Genomic DNA, 26,598 nt, shown 5'->3' on the forward strand with positions numbered 1-26,598 from the left:
AGAAAGTCATGATGGCTGAGATCAGAGGATCAGTAAGGCGGAGGGGGCCTTGGAGGTGATGGAGTCAGCCAGGTGTTTCATAACTTTCAGAAGCAGCAGTGACAAGTGGGGTTGGCAGCACTGGAGGATTTCATTTTTGGTGGTTCTCCTCGAGTGCCTAGTCATGACTTTCAGGGTGAAAACTTAAATTTTGGCCTTCATTGGTTGTGTTTAGCAATTGACTTCCTGAAGGTATTGTTTTAAGAGCGCGGTATTTCTCCATTGTGAAAATCTATGATTTTGGATCGGGCGACGATGGCACTTGTGCATTGTTTTCTTCTCGAAACCGTCGCTTTGAAGACCTTTTATGATCTTCGAGTGTTGCCTTTGGTGGTGTTTTGTGTGCTGCGCTGATCACTGTTGTAAGGCCTTTGTTCTTTTTCTCCTTTCTTTTTTGTCATTTTCGGGTTGTGTGCATGTTGGATGCCTTTGTGACATCTTATGAGACTTGATGTAATTGATATATTCGTCATATTAATATATTTTAAAAAATAGCACGTACACGAACAATCTCAGCGTGTGGAAAGCAAGAACTAAAGCTTGTCAGAGGAAGGCTCGGTAAATCCATGCGCGGTACAATTTACGTCCAGGACGCGCGTCTCCCCAGCGGTCACAGCCCCCGCAGGACATCGGCCATGGCTGCCCGCGGTCGGCACATCGCCTGCAGCGGCACCGCCTTGGGGAGCGTCAGCCCACCTCGTTCACCCATGTCAACCTCAGCATCACCAACCCTGTCCCAATGGAAGCACTGCACCAGCGTGCCCAGAACCAGGTGTCATGGTTCTAAGTCTGACAGTAGAATAGGAGAGTGAAATGGAGAGGCAAGATCCTAGCTATGGAGTAGTTGTATACGCAAGATGTTTACGAGTTCAGACCCTTCTCGGAGGAAGTAATAGCCCTACGTCTCGGAGCCCGGAGGCGGTCGACTGAATTATATGCGTATGAGTTACAGGGGTGCGAACCCTTTATACCGAGGAGGGGGGTGGCTTATATAGAGTCCGCCAGACCCCTCCGGCCCTCAGTTATGCAGCTTATATAGAGTCCGCCAGACCCCTCCGGCCCTCAGTTATGCAGGGTTTAAGGTTCATTAAGATTTGGCGTTACTGGTAACGCTATACATAAAGTGCTATGATGACCATAAAGACTACTTAATGACAGACCATTGCGTGCAGAGTGACTTTAGATCTCCTGGTGGTCGAGTGAGTGGCTTTATGGTCGAGTGTCTTCGAGTCCGTCGAGTGAAATCCTTCCAGGTCGATTGAAAGGTAGTTTCTTCTAGAGATGTCCTTGGGGGAGGGTGTCTTGGACAGGCCCATGACCCTACCCTAGGTACATGGCTTCATCATTAGCCCCCGAATGGATCGAGGTTTGAGTGGGGAAGGAGTTGAGAACTCTTCCAACTCATTTTTCGAGCTATGAGTATGTCTTGTTCTGGATCAATGAACTTTGGTGACGGCACCAACTTCTTTTTCAGTCGCCTTGATCCATTCTTTGTATCCGTCGAGTGACTTTTCTGTATTTGGCGACCTCTGAATGACAGAGCGGAGGAAATCTCTCGTCTGACAAGTTGCTCTGCAGTTCGCGGATTTAGCGGGATCCGAATTTTGGGAAGCGCGCGAGGCGGAGGAGGCCGAGGTACTCGGATGGGATAAGGCAGGAACGCCTCGATCTCCACGCCACCTTTTTCATGACGTATCACGCGTGCGACTGTTGCGGGATTTGACAGGATCGTCCGGGCCTACAGGTCAGTCACTCGGAAGCAACCCCATATAAGGCACCGGACGGGGTTTTTTGAACAGTGCGCCCTCATTTCCCTCTCCCTCTTCCTCAGACTCTTCTGCCGCGCTCGCCTCCATCCCAGCGCCGCTGCTTCATGTGTGATTCACCGGCGACGATGGTGAAGGAGAAGACGGCGGCTTTGGAGCGGGCGAAGAAGGCGACAGCGAAGGCGAAGGGAAGGGCGACCAGTCGAGGTGGATCCTCGTCAAGGGCCGGCCTGCCGCAGGGCTGGATCCAGGGCGACTGGATCCGCTCGACGATCCATCAGAAGGATCTCGACGACCTGGCCAATGAAGGGTTGATCCCGCATGGATCAGCGCAGCTCCCGGGGAAGGAGTGGCAGCCGCAGCCTCAGGAGGGTGAGTGTGTCCTCTTGGCCACCCATGTTGACCGCAGGTTTTCTTTGCCGCCCCACCCTTTCTTTCGGGGATTTCTGAACTTCTTTGGGCCACAACTCCACCACTTCACACCCAACTCCATCGTGCATCTCACTGATTTCGTGTCCTTGTGTGAGAATTTCTTGGGTTGCTGGCCTCATTAGGGCCTTTTCAAACACATTTTCACCTGTCGCTCCCAGACGGTGAAAAAGGCCAATCCGAGTGACGAGGAAACCCAAGTGATTCAGATGTGTGGGGGTCTTGGGGTTCAAATGAGGGGAAAAAGTGCCTTTCCAGCCATGGTCCTTCCCGAGTCGGTCAAAGGGTGGCAGTCAACCTGGTTCTACTGCCAAGACCAGCCGATGCCAGAGCAGTCGACTGGACTCCCTCCTTTTTCCATGGACCGAGTGAGCAAGCCGTCCTCTTTGAAGGTCGTCCCGGAGGAGAAGGCGCGGGTTAAGGTGCTGGTCGAGCGTGTACTCCAGCTTATCCGTGACGGGGTGACCAGCATGGATCTCTTGGAGGTCTTCCTCCGACGACGCATCCAGCCGCTTCAATATCGAGACCATCCGATGTGGATGTATTCTCGTACTGAAGACACCACTCGGATCCACCCAGAGGAGGTCGAGGATGCCACGCTGGAGAGGTGGATGACTGCCATCACAGGGAGCAAGGATAACCCTCGAGGAGCTAGGAGGATTCCTCCACTCGACCAGTCATATGAAGTAGAAAAGGTCCAATCTTGTATCTTTAACCGTGATCCTGCTTTCTCCATCCTGTTTGCTTAACATCGGTCGATTGACTTTTGTCTTGTTTGTTGTCTTCCAGGGCACTACCGAGATGTATTCGATGCCCAACGGGGCGCAAGAACAGATCGAGGAGGAGGAGGGGAGCGGAGGTGAAAGTCAGGAGGAGTGGCAATCTGATGATGAGGAGGATGAAGAAGGCGACGAATCTGGTGAAGAGGAGGAGGAGGAAGTCGACCCTCCCTGCATTGAAAGGCGATCCAAGCTCGCCCATGACCCCGCAGTCGAGCGTGGCAAAGCGACTGTGCCTGTTGGGCAGTCGACGAAACGCCCTCGGACGACCTCTCCGGCGCCGACTGAGAAAGCGCCGAAGCAAGCCCGAGCGACGTCATCAAAGCCGACGAAGGCCCTACCGAAGATGAGGATGGTAATTCCCACTATTTCCGGGTAATAACAGAACTTGTGTTTTCTTGTTTGGCATGGATAAACTCTTGGTCGGCTCGTTGGCAAACCGACTGATTTCTGAAATCTACAGTGCTGCTACCTCCGAGACCTCAGCCAGGAACGAGGACCAAGAAATGAAAGATGCTGCCACCTCCAACCTTGGTATGATCTCTATAGTTTCGCTTTTGGTCGATTGGGTCTTCATCTTTAACTTTGAATCTTTCCTGTAGCCCCACCTCATGTCACTGATCTCCCTGATGATGATGATGAGGCGCTGCTGAGGCCGAGGAGGAATAAAAAGGCGCCTGCTGTCAAAACTTCTCAAGCTACGTCAGCACCTGAGACGCTGGTTCAGGAGGGAGGCAACGTCACTCGGACTTCTGTGTCCTTTGCTGTGCCGCTGACGAGTGTTCGACCTTCATCGTCGACTGCTTATCCACCTTCCCTTTTCGCCACACAGCATGTCCCAGAGGACCAAGCAGGTGCTGCTAAGGAGGCTATACGCCAGGCGGGGTCATGATGGAGCAGGCGAAGGCGATCCGGGACGCCAGCCAAGCAGCTTATGATGCAAGCTCAGCTCTTCAGAGCAACGTCCAGGTTAGTTGGTCACCGCTTGTTCTGTTAGGATATGGTACCTGAAAACTCTTCTTTTTGAAGATCTTTGTATCTGTACACCCACTGGGTGTGTCGATTGAATTTTTAGATTGGTGGGGGCACGCTGAGTGCACCCACTGGGTGTAGTCCCCAAGACTATGGTGGACTGTTGGCAGTCAACTGTAGTCTTTATACTTTGAATTTGTTCACTCTAACTTCTCCACTCGGTTTGGTCGAATGGAATCTTGGAACCAGTGGGGGCACGCTGAGTGCACCCACTGGGTGTAGTCCCCGAGACCATGGTTGACTGCTGGCAGTCGACTAAGGTCTGAAGAACATCTCTCTTTTTTTTGATGAAACTGTGGCTGACTGCTGGCAGTTAGCTATGGTTTATGATCATAACCTTTTTGTCTCTTTGGTCGACTGATCGAACCGAGTCGGTAGAACCAGTGGGGGCACGCTGAGTGCACCCACTGGGTGTTGTCCCCGAGACTACTGTTGAATATTTTGATTCGGTTGTAGTCTTAGAAATGCTACGATTTTTCTCTTAGTCACTCGGAAGTGACCTATCTTTGATGTCTGTCGACTGACCTTTCGCAGAAATCTTGCGAGCTTGTGGCTCGCTATACTGAATTGGAGAACAAACATATCCAGCTAGAACTTGACTTGAAGCTTGTCCAGGAGAACTTCACGAAGGCGAAGGAGGAAGCAAAAGGTATGTTTGGTGAGAATCTCGATGACTGCCTTTATCTTTTGTCCATTCCTGATTCTGATTTCATTGTCACTTTGCAGATAAACTGAAGGAGGCTCTGAAGAAGAAGGACATTGACCTCGCCGAGGCGCAGAAAGCGGCTTCGGACAAGACGAAGCTCGCAGAAGAAAAGCCGGCTTTAGTCGGTAAACTTGAAGAGGAGACTACAAATCTGAAAGCTGCTCTCGACGCGGCCAACAAGGAGGTCAGCCGTCTGAAGAATGACAAGATAGCTCTGAGTGACAAGGCTAGCAAACTGATGGGGAAGAAAAACGATCTGGAGGCTTATCTGGAAGGGCTCGCAAAGAAGTTATTCCTCATGCTTGAAGGTAATCCCTTTTATCCGACTGACTCGTTATCATCGACTCATCGTAGAACTGTTGGCTTAACTTCAAACTGTGCTTACAGAATTCTGCCAAAACTTTGAGGAGGAGACCAGTCGACTGGAGACAAACTTGGACCCCATTAACTCTCCTGTGAAGGACGAGGCTGCTATGAACGTGTTCCGACTGGAGTCTCGTGTGGCTGGTGTGGTGGACTACCTCGCTCGACTGAAAGTTGCGGTGTCGCGGATCGACACGACACTCTGGCCAAGAGAGACGCTTCAAAATGACCTCGAGTCTTTAATGACTCGACTGAATGACGTTCGAGGTCGAGTGCAGGAATGGAAGAAGTCTTCCACCAGGTGTGTGCTGATGTTGCTCTGTCCCTGGTACATGTTCACTGCAAGGATGCTCAAGAGGACAAGCTGGCGTCCATCAGGGTGGCCAATACCAAGAAGCATGACTTCCAATCTTTCATGGAGACCTTCATTGCTGCTGCCACTCGGATTGCTGATGGAATCGACCTGGACCAGTTTGTCGCGCCCTCTAGTCCTCCACCTGAGGAGTAAGAAAAACTTTTAAGCCTCACCTTAAATTTGCCTCGGTATGCCGAGTGGTTTTGTAAACAATAACTTTTACAGGCTTGAAGCATGAGTACTCTTGAATCCGTTATCTGAACTTTGCTTATCGTTGAATATGCTTGGATTTGCCATTGAGTGAACTTTGTTCTTCACTCGGAATATACTTTAATGCTTGAGACGCGACTCTGAGGTGGAAAGTCCAATCGACCTGCACTTCACCGCTCTTGCAGGCAGGGGTGGAGCACAGATTACAGTCGACCTGCGTCCTTGCAAATCATGATGGAACGCACATTGTATTTGTGGCGTAGCTCAGAGGGAGAAGGTAGCAGTCGACCTGCACCTCATCGTCCTTGCAGAGCGGAATGGATTAAGTACTTAGGCGAGTACTGGACTGCAGCTAAGCCCCCGAGTGGGAGGATTGCTCTCCACTCGGTGGGATTTTCAGATACTTAGGCGAGTACTGGACTGCAGCTAAGCCCCCGAGTGGGAGGTCTGCTCTCCACTCGGTAGGATTTTCAGATACTTAGGCGAGTACTGGACTGCAGCTAAGCCCCCGGGTGGGAGGTCTGCTCTCCACTCGATAGGATTTTTGGGTACTTAGGCGGGTACTGGGCTGCAGCTAAGCCTCCGAGTGGGAGGTTTGCTCTCCACTCGGTAGGATTTTCAGATACTTAGGCGACTACTGGACTGCAGCTAAGCCCCCGAGTGGGAGGTTTGCTCTCCACTCGGTAGGATTTTTAGATACTTAGGTGAGTACTGGACTGCAGCTAAGCCCCCGAGTGGGAGGTTTGCTCTCCACTCGGTAGGATTTTCAGATACTTAGGCACGTACTGGACTGCAGCTAAGCCCCCGAGTGGGAGGTTTGCTCTCCACTCGGTAGGATTTTTTGTGACGTAGTTCCGAAGGGAAAGGTAGCAGTCGACCTGCACCTCGTCGTCCTTGCAGAGCGCATGTTGTATTTGTGGCGTAGCTCGGAAGGAGAAGGTAGCAGTCGACCTGCACCTCGTCGTCCTTGCAGAGCGCACATTGTATTAAGTACTTAGGCGAGTACTGGACTGCAGCTAAGCCTCCGAGTGGGAGACTGGCTCACCACTCGGTAGGATTTTAAACACTTAGGCGAGTACTTGGACTGCAGCTAAGCCTTCAAGTGGAAGGCTGGCTCACCACTCGGTAGGATTTTAAACACTGGCGAGTACTTGTACTGCAGCTAAGCCTCCGAGTGGGAGGCTGGCTCACCACTCGGTAGGGTTTTAAATACTTAGGCGAGTACTTGGACTGCAGCTAAGCCTCCGAGTGGGAGGCTGGCTCACCACTCAGTAGGATTTTCAAGTACTTAGGCGAAATGGATTCACAGCTAAGCCCCCGAGTGGGAGGCTGGCTCACCACTCGGTAGGGATTTTTTTTATAAACTTAGGCGAAACGGATTCGCAGCTAAGCCACCCACTGGGGGTTTCTCATGTAAACAAAAAGTAATAACAATCACTGGGAAAATTATAACATTCTTGTCTTTGATAAACAAACTACATAGGTACTTTTTATTACATCTCACCTGAGTGAGTACTTAAGTATAAAAGGGGCGGAGCAGCTCTGTGTTCCAAGCTCGTGGCTCGTCAATCTAGCGATCGACATTGTAAAGACGGTACGCTCCATTGTGGAGGACTTTGGTGACGATGAAGGGACCTTCCCAAGTAGGAGCAAGCTTGTATGGCTTTGCTGATCCACTCAGAGAACCAAATCTCCTTCTTGGAAGGCTCGACTCTTCACGTTTCTGGCATGGAATCGACGCAAGTCCTACTGATAGATAGTCGATCGGATCATGGCCATCTCTCTTTCTTCTTCTAGAAGGTCGACTTCATCCTGTCGGGCTTGCTCTGCTTCATCTTCAGTGTAGAGCTCAACTCGGGGTGCATTGTGAAGCAGGTCACTCGACAGGACTGCTTCAGCTCCATAGACCGGAAAGAACGGAGTTCTCCCAGTCGACCGATTAGGAGTGGTCCTTAATCCCCAAAGAACTGATGGAAGCTCGTCGACCCATGCGCCTGCTGTGTGTTTGAGATCGCGCATCAGTCGGGGTTTCAGTCCTTTGAGAATTAGACCATTTGCTCGCTCTGCTTGTCCATTTGACTGGGGGTGAGCGACTGAAGCATAGTCGACTCACGTGCCTTGAGAGGCGCAAAAGGCTCTGAATTCGTCGGAATCGAAGTTTGACCCATTATCAGTGATGATGCTGTGCGGAACTCCATATCTGAATACCAACTCTCTAATGAAACTGATAGCAGTGCCAGCATCCAGATTTTTGATAGGCTTAGCTTCAATCCATTTGGTAAACTTGTCGACTGCTACTAGCAAGTGAGTGAAGCCGCTCCTGCCAGTTCTCAGTGGTCCAACCATATCTAACCCCCAAATAGCGAAGGGCCAGACGAGTGGAATGGTCTTCAAGGCTGAGGCGGGTTTGTGCGATAGATTGGAATAAAACTGACACCCTTCACACTTGTCGACTATTTCCTTTGCCATTTCATTTGCTCTTGGCCAGTAAAATCCCGCTCGGTATGCTTTAGCCACAATGGTCCAAGTGGACGCATGATGACCACAGGTCCCCGAGTGGATATCGTCAAGGATTATCCAACCTTCTTCTGGCGTTATACATTTCTGACCGACTCCAGTCGTGCTTTCTCTGTACAACTGTCCCTTTATCACGGTAAAGGCTTTGGATCAACGGACGATCTGTCGAGCCTCTTCTTCATTCTCTGGGAGCTCTTTCCTTAGGATATACGCGATGTAAGGCTCTGTCCAGTCGGGAGTGATGACCAAAACTTCCATGATCAGATCGACCACAACTAGAACTTCAACTTCAATCGGATCTGTGACACTTTTTGGCTGTGGAGCTTCTTCGGTGAAAGGATCCTCTTGAACTGATGGTGTATGGATGTGTTCCAAAAACACATTACTGGGAATGCTTCTCTTTTGGAGCCTATCTTTGCCAAATCATCAACCGCTTGATTTTTCAGTAGGGGTATATGATGGAGCTCTAACCCCTCAAATTTCTTCTCTAGCTTTCTCACTGCATTGCAGTAACCAGTCATGGCTGGACTTCTGACGTCCCACTCCTTCATCACCTGATTAACCACCAAATCTGAGTCGCCATAGACCATGAGGCGACGGACGCCGAGTGAAATGGCCATTCGCAACCCATACAAAAGTGCTTCGTATTCTGCTTCATTGTTGGAGGAATCAAAGTGGATCTGGAGCACATATCTGAGCTCATCTCCTCGGGGGGAAACCAACACCACCCCAGCACCGGAACCATTTAGCATCTTAGAACCATCAAAGAACATGGTCCAGTGCTCCGAGTGAACCTGAGTCGGTAGTTGCTGTTCAATCCACTCGGCGATGAAATCAGCTACTACTTGGGACTTGATGGCTTTCTTTGCCGCAAACTTGATATCAAGGGGAAGGAGTTCAATCGCCCATTTTGCCACTCGACCAGTTGCATCTCTGTTGTGCAGAATCTCTGATAATGGGGCATCGCTGACGATTGTAATGGAATGATCAGAGAAATAATGAGCAACCTTCTTCGTGGTCATATAAATCCCATATACAAGCTTCTGATAATGAGGGTATCTTTGCTTCGATGGGGTCAACACTTCGGAAAGATAATATACTGGGCGCTGAACTTTGAAGGCTTTTCCTTCTTCTTCCCGCTCGACCGTAAGTACTGTACTGACGGCTTGTCCTATGGCTGCAATGTAAAGCAACAAAGGCTCTTTGCTGACTGGGGCATCAAGCACCGGCTGGGTGGAGAGCAGAGCTTTTAGCTCTGCAAACGCTGCATCAGCTTCGGGAGTCCACTCGAACTTGTCTGACTTCTTCATTGGTTGGTAAAGAGGCAATGCCTTTTCACCGAGGCGAGAGATGAATCGACTTAAAGCGGCCAAGCATCCAGTAAGCTTCCGGGCATCGTGCACACGCACAGGGCGTTTCATTCGGAGTATAGTACCAACTTTTTCTGGGTTGGCATCGATTCCTCGTTCGGAAACGAGAAAACCGAGTAACTTTCCGCCGGGAACTCCAAATGTGCACTTTGATGGATTAAGCTTGATATCATACCTCCTGAGGTTGGCAAATGTTTCAGCAAGGTCAGTCAACAGGTCGGAACCCTTTCGTGATTTGACCATAATATCATCCATGTACGCTTCCACAGTCCAACTGATTTGAGTGAGCAAACACTTCTGAATCATCCTCATGAACGTGGCTCTAACATTTTTGAGGGCGAATGGCATGGTGACATAGCAGAAGCATCCGAATGGAGTGATGAAAGCTGTTTTAATCTCGTCGGGTCCATACAGACGGATCTGATGGTAACCGGAATAAGCGTCTAAAAAAGACAGGCGCTCACATCCCGCAGTTGAGTCGACTATTTGGTCGATGCGGGGGAGAGGAAAATGATCTTTCGGGTAGGCCCGATTGATATGTTTGAAGTCAATGCACATGCAAAGTGACTTGTCCTTCTTGGGGACCATGACAACATTGGCGAGCCACTCGGAGTGGTAAATCTCTCGGATAAACTCTGCTGCTAAGAGCCGAGCCACCTCCTCGCCAATGGCTTTTCTCTTCTGGACGGCGGACCGTCGAAGATGTTCCTTGACAGGTTTTACCTTTGAGTCAACTCGTAGGCGATGCTCAGCTAGCCCCCTGGGTGTTGGGGAACGTAGTAATTTCAAAAAAATTCCTACGTACACGCAAGATCATGGTGATGGCATAGCAACGAGAGGGGAGAGTGTTGTCCACGTACCCTCGTAGACCGTAAGCGGAAGCGTTAGCACAACGCGGTTGATGTAGTCGTACGTCTTCACGATCCGACCGATCCAAGTACCGAACGTACGGCACCTCCGAGTTCAGCACACGTTCAGCTCGATGACGATCCCCGGGCTCCGATCCAGCAAAGCTTCGGGGATGAGTTCCGTCAGCACGACGGCGTGGTGACGATGATGATGCTCTACCGGCGCAGGGCTTCGTCTAAACTCCGCGACCATATGACCGAGGTGGAATATGGTGGAGGGGGGCACCGCACACGGCTAAGGAACGATTCGTAGATCAACTTTTGTGTCATGGGGTGCCCCCCTGCCCCCGTATATAAAGGAGCAAGGGAGGAGGAGCCCGGCCTTAGGAGGAGGGCGCGCCAAGGGGAGTCCTACTCCCACCGGGAGTAGGACTCCTTCTTTCCTAGTCCAACTAGGAGAAGGGGGGAAAGGAGGGAAGTGGGGAAGGAAGGGAGAGGGGGGGCCGCGCCCCAAACCCTTTGTCCAATTCGGACTGGGCTTGGGAGGGGCGCGCGCCACCTCCTGGCTCCTTCCCACTAAGGCCCATTAAGGCCCAATACTCTTCCCCGTATTCGCGTAACTCCCCGGTACTCCGGAAAATACCCGAATCACTCGGAACCTTTCCGAACTCCGAATATAGTCGTCCAATATATCAATCTTTACGTCTTGACCATTTCGGGACTCCTCGTCATGTCCCCGATCTCATCCGGGACTCCGAACTCCTTTGGTACATAAAAACTCATAAACTCATAATAAAACTGTCATCGAAACGTTAAGCGTGCGGACCCTACGGGTTCGAGAACTATGTAGACATGACCTAGAACTATTCTCGGTTAATAACCAATAGCGGAACCTGGATGCCCATATTGGTTCCTGCATATTCTACGAAGATCTTTATCGGTCAAACCGCATAACAACATACGTTGTTCCCTTTGTCATCGGTATGTTACTTGCCCGAGATTTGATCGTCGGTATCCAATACCTAGTTCAATCTCGTTACCGGCAAGTCTCTTTACTCGTTCCGTAATGCATCATCCCGTAACAAACTCATCTGGTCACATTGCTTGCAAGGCTTATAATGATGTGCATTACCGAGAGGGCCCAGAGATACCTCTCCGACAATCGGAGTGACAAAACCTAATCTCGAAATACGCCAACTCAACATGTACCTTCGGAGACACCTGTAGTACTCCTTTATAATCACCCAGTTACGTTGTGACGTTTGGTAGCACCCAAAGTGTTCCTCCGGTAAACGGGAGTTGCATAATCTCATAGTTACAGGAACATGTATAAGTCATGAAGAAAGCAATAGCAATATACTAAACGATCAAGTGCTAAGCTAACGGAATGGGTCAAGTCAATCACATCATTCTCCTAATGATGTGACCCCGTTAATCAAATGACAACTCTTTTGTCCATGGCTAGGAAACTTAACCATCTTTGATTCACGAGCTAGTCAAGTAGAGGCATACTAGTGACACTATGTTTGTCTATGTATTCACACATGTATTATGTTTCCGGTTAATACAATTCTAGCATGAATAATAAACATTTATCATGAAATAAGGAAATAAATAATAACTTTAATATTGCCTCTAGGGTATATTTCCTTCAGTCTCCCACTTGCACTAGAGTCAATAATCTAGTTCACATCGCTATGTGATTTAAAACTAATATTGACATCTGCATGTGATTAATACCCATAGTTCACATCATCATGTGATCAATACCCAAAGGGTTTACTAGAGTCAATAATCTAGTTCACATCGCTATGTGATTAACACCCAAAAGAGTACTAAGGTATGATCATGTTTTGCTCGTGAGAGAAGCTTAGTCAACGGGTCTGTCATATTCAGAGCCGTATGTATTTCGCAAATATTCTATGTCCACAATGCTCTGCACGGAGCTACTCTAGCTAATTGCTCCCACTTTCAATATGTATCCAGATTGAGACTTAGAGTCATCTGGATTGTTGTAAAAGCTTGCATCGTTGTAACTTTAACGACGGGCTCTTTTATCACCTCCATAATCGAGAAACATCTCCTTAGTCCTCACTAAGGATATTCTTGACCCATGTCCAGTGATCTACTTATTAGATCAAAATTGTATTCCTTTGCCAAACACAGAGCAAGGTATACAATAGGTCTGGTTCACGGTATAGCATACTTTATAGAGCCGATGATTGAGGCATAGTGAATGACTTTTCATTCTCTTTCTATTTTCTGCAATGGTCGGGTCTTGAGTCTTACTCAACTTCACACCTTGTAACACAGGCAAGAACTCCTTCTTTGACTATTCCATTTTGAACTATTTCAAAAATTTATCAAGGTATGTACTCATTGAAAAATCTTATCAAGCGTCTTGATCTATCTATATAGATCTGGATGCTCAATGTGTAAGTAGCTTTACCGAGGTCTTTCTTTTAAAGAACTCATTTCATATACTCCTTTATGCTTTCCAGAAAAATTCTACATCATTTCTGATCAATCAATATGTTGCTCACATATATTTATCAAAAAGGCGGTAGTGCTCCCACTCACTTTATTGTAAATACAGGCTTCACCGCAAGACTGTATAAAACTATATGCTTTGATCAACTTATCAAATCATATATTCCAACTCTGAGATGCTTGCAACAGTCCATAGATGGATCGCTGGAGCTTGCATATTTTGTTAGCACTTTTAGGATTGACAAAACCTTCTGGTTGCATCATATACAATTCTTCTTTAAGAAAACCATTAAGGAATGCAGTTTTGACATCCATTTGCCAGATTTCATAAAATATGGCAATTGCTAACATGATTCGGACAGACTTAAGCATCGCTACAGTTGAGAAAATCTCATTGTAATCAACACCTTGAACTTGTCGAAAACCTTTTTGCGACAAGTCGAGCTTTGTAGATAGTAACACTACTATCAATGTCCGTCTTCCTCTTGAAGATCCATTTATTTAACATGGCTTGCTGATCATCGAGCAAGTCAATCAAAGTCCATACTTTGTTCTCATACATGGATCATATCTCAGATTTTATGGCCTCAAGCCATTTCGCGGAATTTGGGCTCATCATCGCTTCCTCATAGTTCGCAGGTTCATCATGGTCTAGTAACATGACTTTCAGAACAGGATTACCGTACCACTCTAGTGCGGATCTTACTCTGGAAGACCTACGAGGTTCGGTAGTAACTTGATCTGAAGTTTCATGATCATCATCATTAGCTTCCTCACTAACTGGTGTAGGAATCACTGGAACTGATTTCTGTGATTAACTACTTTCCAATTCGGGAGAAGGTACAATTACCTTATCAAGGTCTACTTTCCTCCCACTCACTTCTTTTGAGAGAAACTCCTTCTCTAGAAAGGATCCATTTTAGCAACGAATATCTTGCCTTTGGATCTGTGATAGAAGGTGTACCCAACAGTTTCCTTTGGGTATTCTATGAAGACGCACTTCTCCGATTTGGGTTCGAGCTTATCAGGTTGAAACTTTTTCACATAAGCATCACAACCCCAAACTTTAACAAACGACAACTTTGGTTTCTTGTCAAACCACAGTTCATAAGGCGTCGTCTCGACGGATTTTGATGGTGCCCTATTTAAAGTGAATGCAGCTGTCTCTAATGCATAACCTCAAAACGATAGTGGTAAATTGGTAAGATACATCATAAATCGCACCATATCCAATAAAGTGCGGTTACGACATTCGGACACACCATTATGCTGTGGTGTTCCATATGGCGTGAGTTGCGAAACTACTTTCACATTGTTTCAAATGAAGACCAAACTCGTAACTCAAATATTCATCTCCACGATCAGGTCGTAGAAACTTTATTTTTCTTGTTACGATGATTTTCCACTTCACTCTGAAATTCTTTGAACTTTTCAAATGTTTCAAACTTATGTTTCATCAAGTAGATATACCCATATCTGCTCAAATCATCGTAGACCGTAAGCGGAAGTGTTAGCACAACGCGGTTGATGTAGTCGTACGTCTTCACGATCCGACCGATCCAAGTACCGAACGTACGGCACCTCCGAGTTCAGCACACGTTCAGCTCGATGACGATCCCCGGGCTCCGATCCAGCAAAGCTTAGGGGATGAGTTCCGTCAGCACGATGGCGTGGTGACGATGATGATGCTCTACCGGCGCAGGGCTTCGCCTAAACTCCGCGACGATATGACTGAGGTGGAATATGGTGGAGGGGGGCACCGCACACGGCTAAGGAACGATCCGTAGATCAACTTGTGTGTCATGAGGCGCCCCCCTGCCCCCGTATATAAAGGAGCAAGGGGGAAGGAGGCCGGCCCTAGGAGGAGGGCGCGCCAAGGGGAGTCCTACTCCCACCGGGAGTAGGACTCCTTCTTTCCTAGTCCAACTAGGAGAAGGGGGGAAAGGAGGGAAGTGGAGAAGGAAGGGAGAGGGGGGCCGCGCCCCAAACCCTTTGTCCAATTCGGACTGGGCTTGGGAGGGGCGCGCGCCACCTCCTGGCTCCTTCCCACTAAGGCCCATTAAGGCCCAATACTCTTCCCCGTATTCCCGTAACTCCCCGGTACTCCGAAAAATACCCGAATCACTCGGAATCTTTCCGAACTCCGAATATAATCGTCCAATATATCTATCTTTACGTCTCGACCATTTCGAGACTCCTCGTCATGTCCCCGATCTCATCCGGGACTCCGAACTCCTTCGGTACATCAAAACTCATAAACTCATAATAAAACTGTCATCGAAACGTTAAGCGTGCGGACCCTACGGGTTCGAGAACTATGTAGACATGACCTAGAACTATTCTCGGTCAATAACCAATAGCAGAACCTGAATGCCCATATTGATTCCTACATATTCTACGAAGATCTTTATCGGTCAAATCGCATAACAACATACGTTGTTCCCTTTGTCATCGGTATGTTACTTGCCCGAGATTTGATCGTCGGTATCCAATACCTAGTTCAATCTCGTTACCGGCAAGTCTCTTTACTCGTTCCGTAATGCATCATCCCGTAACCAACTCATTTGGTCACATTGCTTGCAAGGCTTATAATGATGTGCATTACCGAGAGGGCCCAGAGATACCTCTCCGACAATCGCAGTGACAAAACCTAATCTCGAAATACGCCAACTCAACATGTACCTTCGGAGACACCTGTAGTACTCCTTTATAATCATCCAGTTACATTGTGACGTTTGGTAGCACCCAAAGTGTTCCTCCGGTAAACGGGAGTTGCATAATCTCATAGTTACAGGAACATGTATAAGTCATGAAGAAAGCAATAGCAATATACTAAACGATCAAGTGCTAAGCTAACGGAATGGGTCAAGTCAATCACATCATTCTTCTAATGATGTGATCCCGTTAATCAAATGACAACTCTTTTGTCCATGGCTAGGAAACTTAACCATGTTTGATTCACGAGCTAGTCAAGTAGAGGCATACTAGTGACACTATGTTTGTCTATGTATTCACACATGTATTATGTTTCCGGTTAATAGAATTCTAGCATGAATAATAAACATTTATCATGAAATAAGGAAATAAATAATAACTTTATTATTGCCTCTAGGGTATATTTCCTTCACTGGGAACACCCGGCATGTCAGCAGGCTTCCATGCGAAGATGTCCCAGATCTCACGGAGGAACTGGATGAGCGCTTCTTCCTATTTGGAGTCGAGTGTTGTGGAGATATGAGTCAGAGCAGCATTGGGGTCAGTCGGGTGAATGTGAATCGGCTTTGTCTCACCGGACGACTGAAACGCCGATTCTGTAGCAGGCTTCTTGGCTTGCAACAAATCACTCGGATCTGCGGTTTTCTGGTATTCCTGCAGCTCTACTACTGCCATCTGGGCATCGGCGATCTTTGAGCCCTTCGGAAAGCACTCTTCTTCCTTCTTCCGATTGCTAGTAATAGTGATCACACCTTTGGGACCAGGCATCTTCAATTTGAGGTACACATAACATGGTTGAGCCATGAAACGTGCATAAGCTGGCCTGCCTAAAATAGCGTGATAAGCACTCTGGAAATCCACAACTTCAAACGTCAACTTTTCTTTGCGGTAATGCTTTGAATCACCGAAAACCACATCAGAGCAATTTGGCCGAGAAACTCAGCCTTCTTCCCAGGAATGACTCCATGGAAACTCATATTGCTGGTACTGTGTCTGGACATCAGAATGCCCATTCCTTTCAGCGTCTCCGCATACAATATGTTCAGGCCACTGCCACCATCCATCAAGACTTTGGTCAGTCGAGTGCCTTCGATGACTGGGTCGACCACCAAGACTTGCCTCCCAGGGGTGGCAATGTGTGTCGGATGATCGGATTGGTCGAATGTGATGGCAGTCTGAGACCATTTCAGATAACTGGGTTTAGCCGGAGCAACCATATTCACCTCTCAGTTGATAACTTTCAATCGACTTTTGCTTTCAACATCAGCAAAAATCATCACGGTGGAATTGACCTGTGGATATCCATCATCACTATCTTCTTTGTCTTCAACTTTGTCCGACTCCTTTTCCTTATCCTTGGACTGTTTCCCTGGAATATCTGGATCAAGAGTCGACACTGTCGAGTGGTATGTTTCGGATAAATGAATTTACCCTCCTCATCTTTTTTCGTGTGGATGTGGCACGGCAAATCCATCACGTCATTTCCTTCCTTGTCTTTCACCTTCTTAGGGTTCCAAGATCCTTTGGGTTTCCCTTTAAACTTTCCTTGAGTCACGACCAAGGCTTCTCCAGGAGCAGCTGGCTCGGCTTTCCGCTTCTGCTTCCGACTGGAGTTTCCTCCCCCGGTTTCATGAGCGGCTGGCTTGTACTTGCCACTCCGGAGCCGATCTTCTTCTTCACCATTGACATACTTGGTGGCAATCTCCATCATTCGACTCAGGGTCATGTCTCCGGTCCGACCGAATTTCAAACTTAGCTCTTTGTTCTTAACACCTTCCTTGAAGGCATAGACTGCCTGGTGATCAGATACATTCTCTACCGTGTGATGCAGTGTGATCCACCTCTGGATGTAATCTCTCAGAGTTTCATTCGACTTTTGCACACAAACCTGCAGCTCTGTCAACCTTGCCGGTCGCTTGCAAGTTCCTTCAAATGTTCTGACAAATACTCGGGCAAGATCTTCCCAAGTGTAAATGCTGCTAGGTGCCAACTGATTCAGCCATGCTCTGGCCGAGCCCTCCAACATAAGAGGTAGGTGTTTCATGGCCACCTCATCATTGCCGCCGCCAATCTGAACAGCCACTCGGTAGTCCTCAAGCCAAGTATCGGGCTTGGACACACCAGTGAACTTACTGACTCCAGTCGCCAACCTGAAGTTGGGAGGAATCACTGCGGCCCTGATGGCTCTGCTAAAACACTCTGGTCCTGAGACGTGAACTCTGCTGCTGGTGGGTACATCTCTGTCATGGCCTTCTCGGTGAGCTCTGCTCCGATCGACCAAACCTTGAATGATAATGGATCTCGCATCAAAGCCTGGTTCTATGGGGTCGACTGGAACCCTCCGCCCAACACCGTGCTGGCGTCTGTCATCTTCCTGTCGAGGAGAGTACGACTCACCCCTTGGGGAAGGAGTGGGCACTCGACGCCGATCATCGCGATCAAATCGGTCATCATACTGATCATGCCGGCCTCCACGTCCCTCACGCCTCGGGGGCGATCTTGGGCTATGGGCCGACTGGACTATATTCGCAGCGACAGATCTGCTGTGAATCCTATTTCACGACTGCGATACAGCTGAATTTTGATCTCCTGCTGCCCTGAGTAAATCTCTGATCTGTAACAAGCCTCTGCCAGCCTCTGGCTGGGAGGGCTGAATCGACTCTACTATACGGGCTGCAGCTGCTAGATTCTGAATCGGAGTTCGATATACCTGAGTCGGTGGTGGAAAGAGTTGACGTCGACTGGAGTCTGGAGCTCGTTGCCGCGCACGCTCGTCGAGTGCTCGCTGGAGGTTTTCCAGTCGAGTGCGCTCAGCCAAGTTGGCCAAAAGCGCGTCCTCCAAGGCATGAGCCTCGGGGGTTTCTCCAACAATAGGAGTATGCAGCACATCCATGTTCCGGCGGCGAAGTTCTTTCCTTTGTAATAGCGTGAGGGGCTCGGGCTGATATTCTTCGTGTGCGTGCGCCGGATCGCCTCCGTCATCAACTCTGTCGATGCGGGGAAAACTGGAAGGACTGCGTGGTCCATTGACCATCAGAACCTCCGCCGCCGGATCACTGCTGTCGCACTCGGATGCAGTCTCTATGGAGCCAGTCGATTGGTCAAACAGGCCGTAGAGAGATTCGTCGGGCTCGATCGCCGCGACTTGGGGAGTGGCCGACTAGCGAGCCACCGCGTGCCTCACCCACCGCTGAAGCCTTGACCGACCGGAGCGCTTGCGCCGGCAGGAGACAGGGAGGGAGGACGACATAGGGGTCGACCGATACTGGATCGACGGTTGTCGCATGAGGATGCCGCGGACGCATGCGCGGAAGTGCATTGCCCCGCGGACGGGGAGCGCGTCGAAGTCGAGTGGAGCCTCCTGAAGCCAAGCGGAGTCGTCGGCGATGAACGTGCGCGCGCCGAGACGGATCTCGCGGCCCTCAACCAAAACTCCGCCTGAAACCATGATGAAGGAGATCGGAACAATTGCAACTTCTCCAATAAGTCGCTAAGACACCTACCCCAAGGTGGGCGCCAACTGTCGTGGTTCTAAGTCTGACAGTAGAATAGGGGTGTAGGAGTGGAGAGACAAGATCCTAGCTATGGAGTAGTTGTATACGCAAGATGTTTACGAGTTCAGGCACTTCTCGGAGGAAGTAACAGCCCTACGTCTCGGAGCCCGGAGGCGGTCGACTGGATTATATGCGTATGAGTTACAGGGGTACGAACCCTTTACACTGAGGAGGGGGTGGCTTATATAGAGTAAGCCAGACCCCTCCGGCCCTCAGTTATGCAGGGTTTAAGGTTCATTAAGATCTGGCGTTACTGGTAACGCCATACGTGAAGTGCTATGATGACCATAAAGATTACTTAATGGCAGACCGTTGCGTGCAGAGTGACTTTAGATCTCCTGGTGGTCAAGTGAGTGGCTTTATGGTCGAGTGTCTTCGAGTCCGTCGAGTGAACTCCTTTCAGGTCGACTGAAAGGTAGTTTTTTCTAGAGATGTCCTTTGGGAGGGTGTCTTGAACAGGTCCATGACCCTACCCTAGGAACATGGCTTCATCACCAGGCCCAGCATCCGCAGCGCGAGGGCCTCGCCGGGGCACTTGCGCCGCCCCATCCCGAACGGCATCATGAACAGACCCTCGGCCTTCCCCTCCTCGAACCGCTCCGGCCTGAACTCCAACGGGTGCTCCCACGCCGCTGGGTCCCTGTGGATGGCGTACGCGTTCACGAGCAGCGTCGTGCCGCTCGGGACGTCGTAGCCTGCCACCGTGCAGTCCGAGGAGGACTCGTGAGGGATCATCGCCGGGACGGGCAGGTACAACCGGAGGGTCTCGCTGATGATGCAGTGGAGGTAGTCGAGGTGCGGCAGGTCGTCGGCGCAGAGCAGTCGGGTGGTTCTGACGGTTGCGTCCATCTCGGCCTGCGCTTTCGCCAGGGCGTTCGGATGGTTGAGCAGCAGCGACATCGCCCACTCCGCCGCCGTCGCCGTTGTCTCTGTCCCCGCGCTGAACATGGTCTGCAAAGTGCCAAGGAAAGGAAGACGAGAAGAGTTACTGCCACTGAGGAAACGATGCATGCACGTAGACAATGGCATGACCTAGCAGGGGTGAGATCACTATTTTCACCCGAGAATCTGCATACGTGTTGTCGAAACCATTACCGCCAACAAAGTCTCTGCTGGGTGGCTCCTTCTTCCTAACCGGATTCCCGCGCCAAGAGAGTTCAAGGCCCACCTGAAACATTCGTGAGAGCGCTGGAAATAGGTTGAGAGCCTTGCCTCCCTATATCATGCTCCAGTTGCACCACTTTCGATCCCCGTTGCGGGGAAGGGACGGGCGATGGACGAAGGATCTACCGCTTCATTCCCGTTGTCCATGCCAAGATGCTTATGTTGACCGACAGCCGAGCCGAGAGCTCGACTACCGTCATCGCCGGCCAGGAACTGTCTAACGCACCAGCAGCTTCTCCTACCGCATCGGTGTCAGCGTTGCCTCTCGGGCAACAATCCTGCATTAGCACGCCGGCCAGGGCCATCACCACACTGCAAGGAGATAAAAATCCTGAGCGAGCTTAGCTAGATGGCGTGTTTTTGTGGTGGCGAGCACCTTTGAGCGCAAGCAAAATTTGAAATCTTGGACCTAGTTGATACAACATGTTATTTTTTCACCCAAGATCAACTACACATTACATATGTAAATAGCACAAACACAGAGATAGAGAACTTTTGACGAATGCATGTCTCGTGTCTTGCTCTTTTTCTCACACAATGTGCCAAAAGACAGGAAGATACCATGCATGTATGAACATATGCCAATGTGACTCAGAGACTTCTGTGCCTGTTCTTTTTTCTCGTCATTGTAGCCCGGCTGGGAATTTGTCAAACGAGTCGGTTTCTGGGTCAGGTACACTCTTCGACGTTAATTCCGTCCCAGTCTCAATAACTATTTCCCCTCATTCATGTGAGAATGTCGTATTCTCGCAAAGAAAATAAGTTAAATTTTGGTACAATGGGTTTTTGGGTGACTGGCCGGAGTTGACCTCTCCAAGAGTGTGGGGGAAACTCAAGGGTACTACACAATTCATGGATCCAACGGCTACTGAGTTAACTGAAGCTAAATTAGTTTCTAATCTACTCAGAATTAGCAAATTCATCTTTTTGGTTTTTTGTACTTTTACCCAGGCTGAGAATTTGTCAAACTAGTCGGTTTCTGGTTTCAAGTCACGTACATTTCCACGTCAAGTCCATCTCAGTCTCATTAACTATTTCCTCTTATCCCTCCAGGAAAGTCGTATTCTCACATAGAAAATAAAGTTAATGTTTCGTAGAACCTCTCCAAGATTATCTTTTCGGTTTTCAGTCCTTATACCTAGATTGAGAATTTGTCAATAGTCAGTTTTTGGTTTCAAGTCACGTTCAATTCCGTCTCAGACTCATTAACTAATTCCTCTTATTTCTAAGGAATGTCGTATTCTCACAAAGAAAATATAGTTAATGTTCGATCGGATGGCTGTCCTAAGTTGACCTCACCAAGACCGTGAGAGCATTATCGCCACTAACCTACCAGGAAACCTATGACCATAGGTTATATTCCACCAGTAAATATGTGACAAGTATGTGATTGAACAACGAAAAAGTGATCCAATCGAGAGAGTTCAAGGCCCACCAGGAACATTGCAAAAAGCTCCGGAAATAGGTCGACTGCCTCGCCTCCCTTCATCCTGCCCCAATTGCACAAACTTCGACAACCATTGTCGGGAAAGGGAGGGAAGGTGGGCGAAGGATCTACCGCTTGACTCCCCTCGTCCATGCCCAGATGTGTATGTTGGTCGCTGAGCCGATATCCCGACTATTGTCATTGCCGGCCCCGGAATTGTGTGACACACCACTGTGTTGGTAGGAGCATCGCCATAGACCAACCCCCGTCAGGGCTACCTCTTGGGTAACGATCCCACATTAGCCGCGCCTGCTAGGGCCACCACCATGCTGCAAAGAGAGAAAAAAAATCCCCTACCACCACCGTTGACTAAGCGAGCTGATCTCGGTGGCGTGTTTTTGTGGTGGCGAGCACCTTTAGGGTGCAACAGCCATGGCGGAGCCAGAATTTACTTCTGGGTATTCTCGTAATTTCTTTTGGCCAAAGTTGCATGGATTGATGGACTTTGGACAAAAAATTACCCTTTGTCACACAATATATGACATTTTTGTAAGCCATGTTAGGTTGCAAAAACTTATATTGTGGGAGGGAGGGGTACAATTCACAAGCAATTAGTGGCTTCTACCCCTTCCAGAATTCAGTAGCAGTGGCAATTTACAGATAAAAAAATCAGATTTGTTTAAGAACATAGGGAAATTACCATGGTGCTGCTGCTTGTAGATGGATGGGGGATGGCTGGATGCAACACTGGATGTATGCATACTTGACGGAGGTGGAGTCGACGGGGACACTGCGACGGAGGACAGACTGCTGGAGGTCACTAGTAGAAAAAGGGTCAAATGTGAGACACATTAGTCCCGGTTTGTAACAGAACCGGCACTAATGTGTCCATTAGTGCCGGTTCTAACGGCTAGCTGGGAGGAGCTCTTTAGTACCGGTTCGTGGCAAACCTTTAGCACCGGTTCGTGCCACGAACCGGTACTAATGAGAGTGGTGGCAGGATGTTGTCAGAGTGGGGCCCTTTCAGCACCTTTAGTACCGGTTCGTGGCACGAACCGGTACTAAAGGTCGTCCTATATAAATCCTTCGTCCACCCGCACTCTGTTCTTCCCCCTTTCCCCTCTCCCTCTCATCTGTTCTTCCCTTCTTCCTCTCGAGTTCATCACAAAATTTGCCCCAAATTTGTCAAGATTTGCAGGCCCTCATCCATTCAAATGATCATCAAGGTTAGCAACTTTGTCCTTTCATCTCTCATTGCTAGATTAGCTCTTGCATTGGTTTATATAGTGATTAATTGTGGGTTTTAGTAATTTGGGAGGAATTATATGTGGTAGTATTTGATTTATATGCAATTTGAGGTCAAAATAACACTTAGTTTGCATATGTAGGTGTGGTTTACTTAGTGCCTTCTAAATCTCCGTCGTAACTACCGTCGATCGCCCGCACCGTCCCGTCGCCGGCACCACCTTGTGGTGAGCCTCTTGTTCATGAAATTTTATATAAAAAATTGATGTTTGTGTGATTTGGATATATAGTTACTCGTATAATAATTATCTTACCCGTACGTTGTTTGTTATACATAGTGCCATGGTTTTGATATCCGTCCCCATCAGCCCTCGTCCTTGTTATGATTCGGATGTGGTATATTCTCTTTTAAAACTATTTGTTGCATTTCGTGTTTATGACAAATTATGCCCATCAAGTTGACATAGATATTTTTATCTAGGAGGTATGTGAACCGGAAATTCCAACCGACCCTATTGTCGAGAGGTTAAATTTAGTTGAAAGAGAAAACGAGTACTTGAAAGAAAAATTGAAAAGAATTGAGGGGGAGAAGATGGAATTGGAGTTGCATGTTGCCGATGTCGTCGATGATCACAAGATCAAGAAGGAGAAAATGCGCTTGAAGATTAGAAAGATTAGAAAATATGCCATCGATAGTGAGGCTTGGTATCATTATGCTGTTGGATCAATTGTTACCTTAGTTGCGATCTTGATCGCATTTGTTGTTGCATTTAAATGCTTTAGCTAGAGAGTTATTTGTTTGTTGCATTTAAGTGTTGTATGAACTTTATGTATGAACTTGTATTAATTTGGTCTATTCGGTGTTGTGTAATGAAGATGAGCCGGCAATGGATGTACGATGACCGATGCTCTCCCCAGTTCGTTGAGGGCGTGCATACTTTTCTGCTTGCGGCTGAGGCAAACAAGCGGGCGGATGGTTTTATGCCTTGTCCATGTGCTGGCTGTAAGAATGGTCGCAATTACTCTACGTCAAGAACCATTCACGTCCACCTGTTTGAGTATGGTTTCATGCCCCACTATAATGTTTGGACCAAGCACGGAGAAAGAGGGGTTATGATGGAAGACAATGAAGAAGAAGAGGACGACGACAGCTATCCTGGCCATGGGTTCCCTGAATACGATGATACAACAATGGGGGAAGAAGCTGAGCCGGTAATGCGGGAAGAAGCTGAGCCGGCAATGCGGGAAGAAGCTGAAGAAGAGGCATCAGATGAGCCCGTTGATGATCTAGGTCGGGCCATTGCCGATGCAAAGAGAAACTGCGCAAGTGATTTGGAGAAGAAGAAGTTGCAGCGCATGTTAGAGGATCACAAAAAATTGTTGTACCCGAATTGCGTAGGTGACAAGAAAAAGCTAGGCACCACACTGGAATTGCTGCAATGGAAGGCAGAGAATGGTGTATCTGACAAGGGATTTGGAAAGTTGCTGGTAATGATAAAGGATATGCTTCCAAAGGACAACGAATTGCCCGAGAGTACGTACGAAGCAAAGAAGGCTGTCTGCCCTCTAGGGTTAGAGGTGCAGAAGATACATGCATGCCCTAATGATTGCATCCTCTACTGCGGTGAGTACGAGGATTTGAACGCTTGCCCGGTATGTGGTGCATTGCGCTATAAGATCAGCCGCGATGAGCATGGTGATGTCGAGGGCGAGCGCCCCAGGAAGAAGATTCCTGCCAAGGTGATGTGGCATTCTCCTATAATACCACGGTTGAAACGTTTGTTCCAAAACAAAGAGCATGCCAAGGCGATGCGATGGCACAGAGAAGACCGTAAGAAAGACGGAAAGTTGAGAGTACCCGCTGACGGGTCGCAGTGGAGAAAAATCGAAAGAAAGTACGGGAAGGAGTTTGCAGATGACGTAAGGAGCGTATGGTTTGGTCTAAGCGCAGATGGCATTAATCCTTTTGGGGAGCAGAGCAGCAACCATAGCACCTGGCCTGTGACTCTATGTTTGTATAACCTTCCTCCTTGGTTGTGCATGAAGCGGAAGTTCATTATGATGCCAGTGCTCATCCAAGGCCCTAAGCAACCCGGCAACGACATTGATGTGTACCTAAGGCCATTAGTTGAAGAACTCTTACAACTGTGGAACGGAACAGGTGTACGTGCGTGGGATGAGCACATGGGGGAAGAATTTGACCTAAAGGCGTTGCTGTTCGTGACCATCAATGACTGGCCTGCTCTCAGTAACCTTTCAGGACAGACAAACAAGGGATACCGCGGATGCACGCACTGTTTGGATGATACCGACAGTATATATTTGAATAGTTGTAAGAAGAATGTGTACCTGGGACATCGTTGATTTCTTCTGAGCAGGCATCCCGTAAGAAAGAAAGGCAAGCATTTCAAAGGTGAGGCGGATCACCGGACGAAGCCTCGCCACCGTACTGGTGCTGATGTACATGATATGGTCAAGGATTTGAAGGTGATATTTGGAAAGGGTCCTGGCGGACAACCTGTTCCGAAGGACGCTGACGGACGCGCACCCACGTGGAAGAAGAAATCTATATTTTGGGACCTGCCATATTGGAAAGATCTAGAGGTCCGCTCCGCAATCGACGTGATGCACGTGACGAAGAATCTTTGCGTGACCCTGCTTGGCTTCTTGGGCGTGTATGGGAAGACAAAAGATACACCTGAGGCACAGGAGGACCAGCAACGTATGCACGGAGAAGACGGCATACATCAGGGTCATGCAAGCTACGCTCTTACCAAAGAAGAGAAGGAAATCTTCTTTGAATGCCTGCTCAGTATTAAGGTACCGTCTCGCTTCTCGTCGAATATAAAGGGAATAATAAACATGGCAGAGAAAAAGTTCCAGAACCTAAAGTCTCATGACTGCCACGTGATTATGACGCAACTGCTTCCGGTTGCATTGAGGGGGCTTCTACCGGAAAACGTTCGATTAGCCATTGTGAAGCTATGTGCATTTCTCAATGCAATCTCTCAGAAGGTAATCGATCCAGAAATCATACCAAGGTTACAGAATGATTTGGTGCAATGTCTTGTCAGTTTCGAGTTGGTGTTCCCACCATCCTTCTTCAACATCATGACGCACGTCCTAGTTCACCTATGCGAAGAGATTAACGTTTTGGGTCCTGTATTTCTATACAATATGTTCCCCTTTGAGAGGTTCATGGCAGTCTTAAAAAAATATGTTCATAACCGTGCTAGGCCAGAAGGAAGCATCTCCAAGGGCCATCAAAATGAGGAGGTCATTGAGTTTTGTATTGACTTTATTCCTGACCTTAAGCCGATTGGTGTTCCTGAATCGCGGCATAAGAGCAGACTGGATGGGAAAGGCACGCTAGGAGGGGAACAAATAATATGTATGGACGGACATTCTCTCACTGAAGCACACTACACAGTTCTACAGAATTCCACCTTGGTGGCTCCGTATATGGATGAACACAAGAATTTGCTATGCTCCAAACACCCGGAGCGGTCTGATGACTGGATTACACGTGAACAAACCAGGAGTTTCGCCAGCTGGTTGCAGACACGTACCATGCATGACACCTCTATTGA

The 26,598-nt window shown here is 48.4% G+C and overlaps 1 pseudogene; it reads right to left on the reverse strand.

The window, feature by feature from the left end:
• Window positions 1–649: 649 nt before the first annotated feature.
• Window positions 650–20,121, reverse strand: LOC119310878 (annotated as a pseudogene).
• Between the last annotated feature and the right edge of the window lie 6,477 nt (window positions 20,122–26,598).

Source organism: Triticum dicoccoides, chromosome 5B (assembly GCF_002162155.2).
Source record: "Triticum dicoccoides isolate Atlit2015 ecotype Zavitan chromosome 5B, WEW_v2.0, whole genome shotgun sequence".
Lineage (NCBI taxonomy): Eukaryota > Viridiplantae > Streptophyta > Magnoliopsida > Poales > Poaceae > Triticum > Triticum dicoccoides.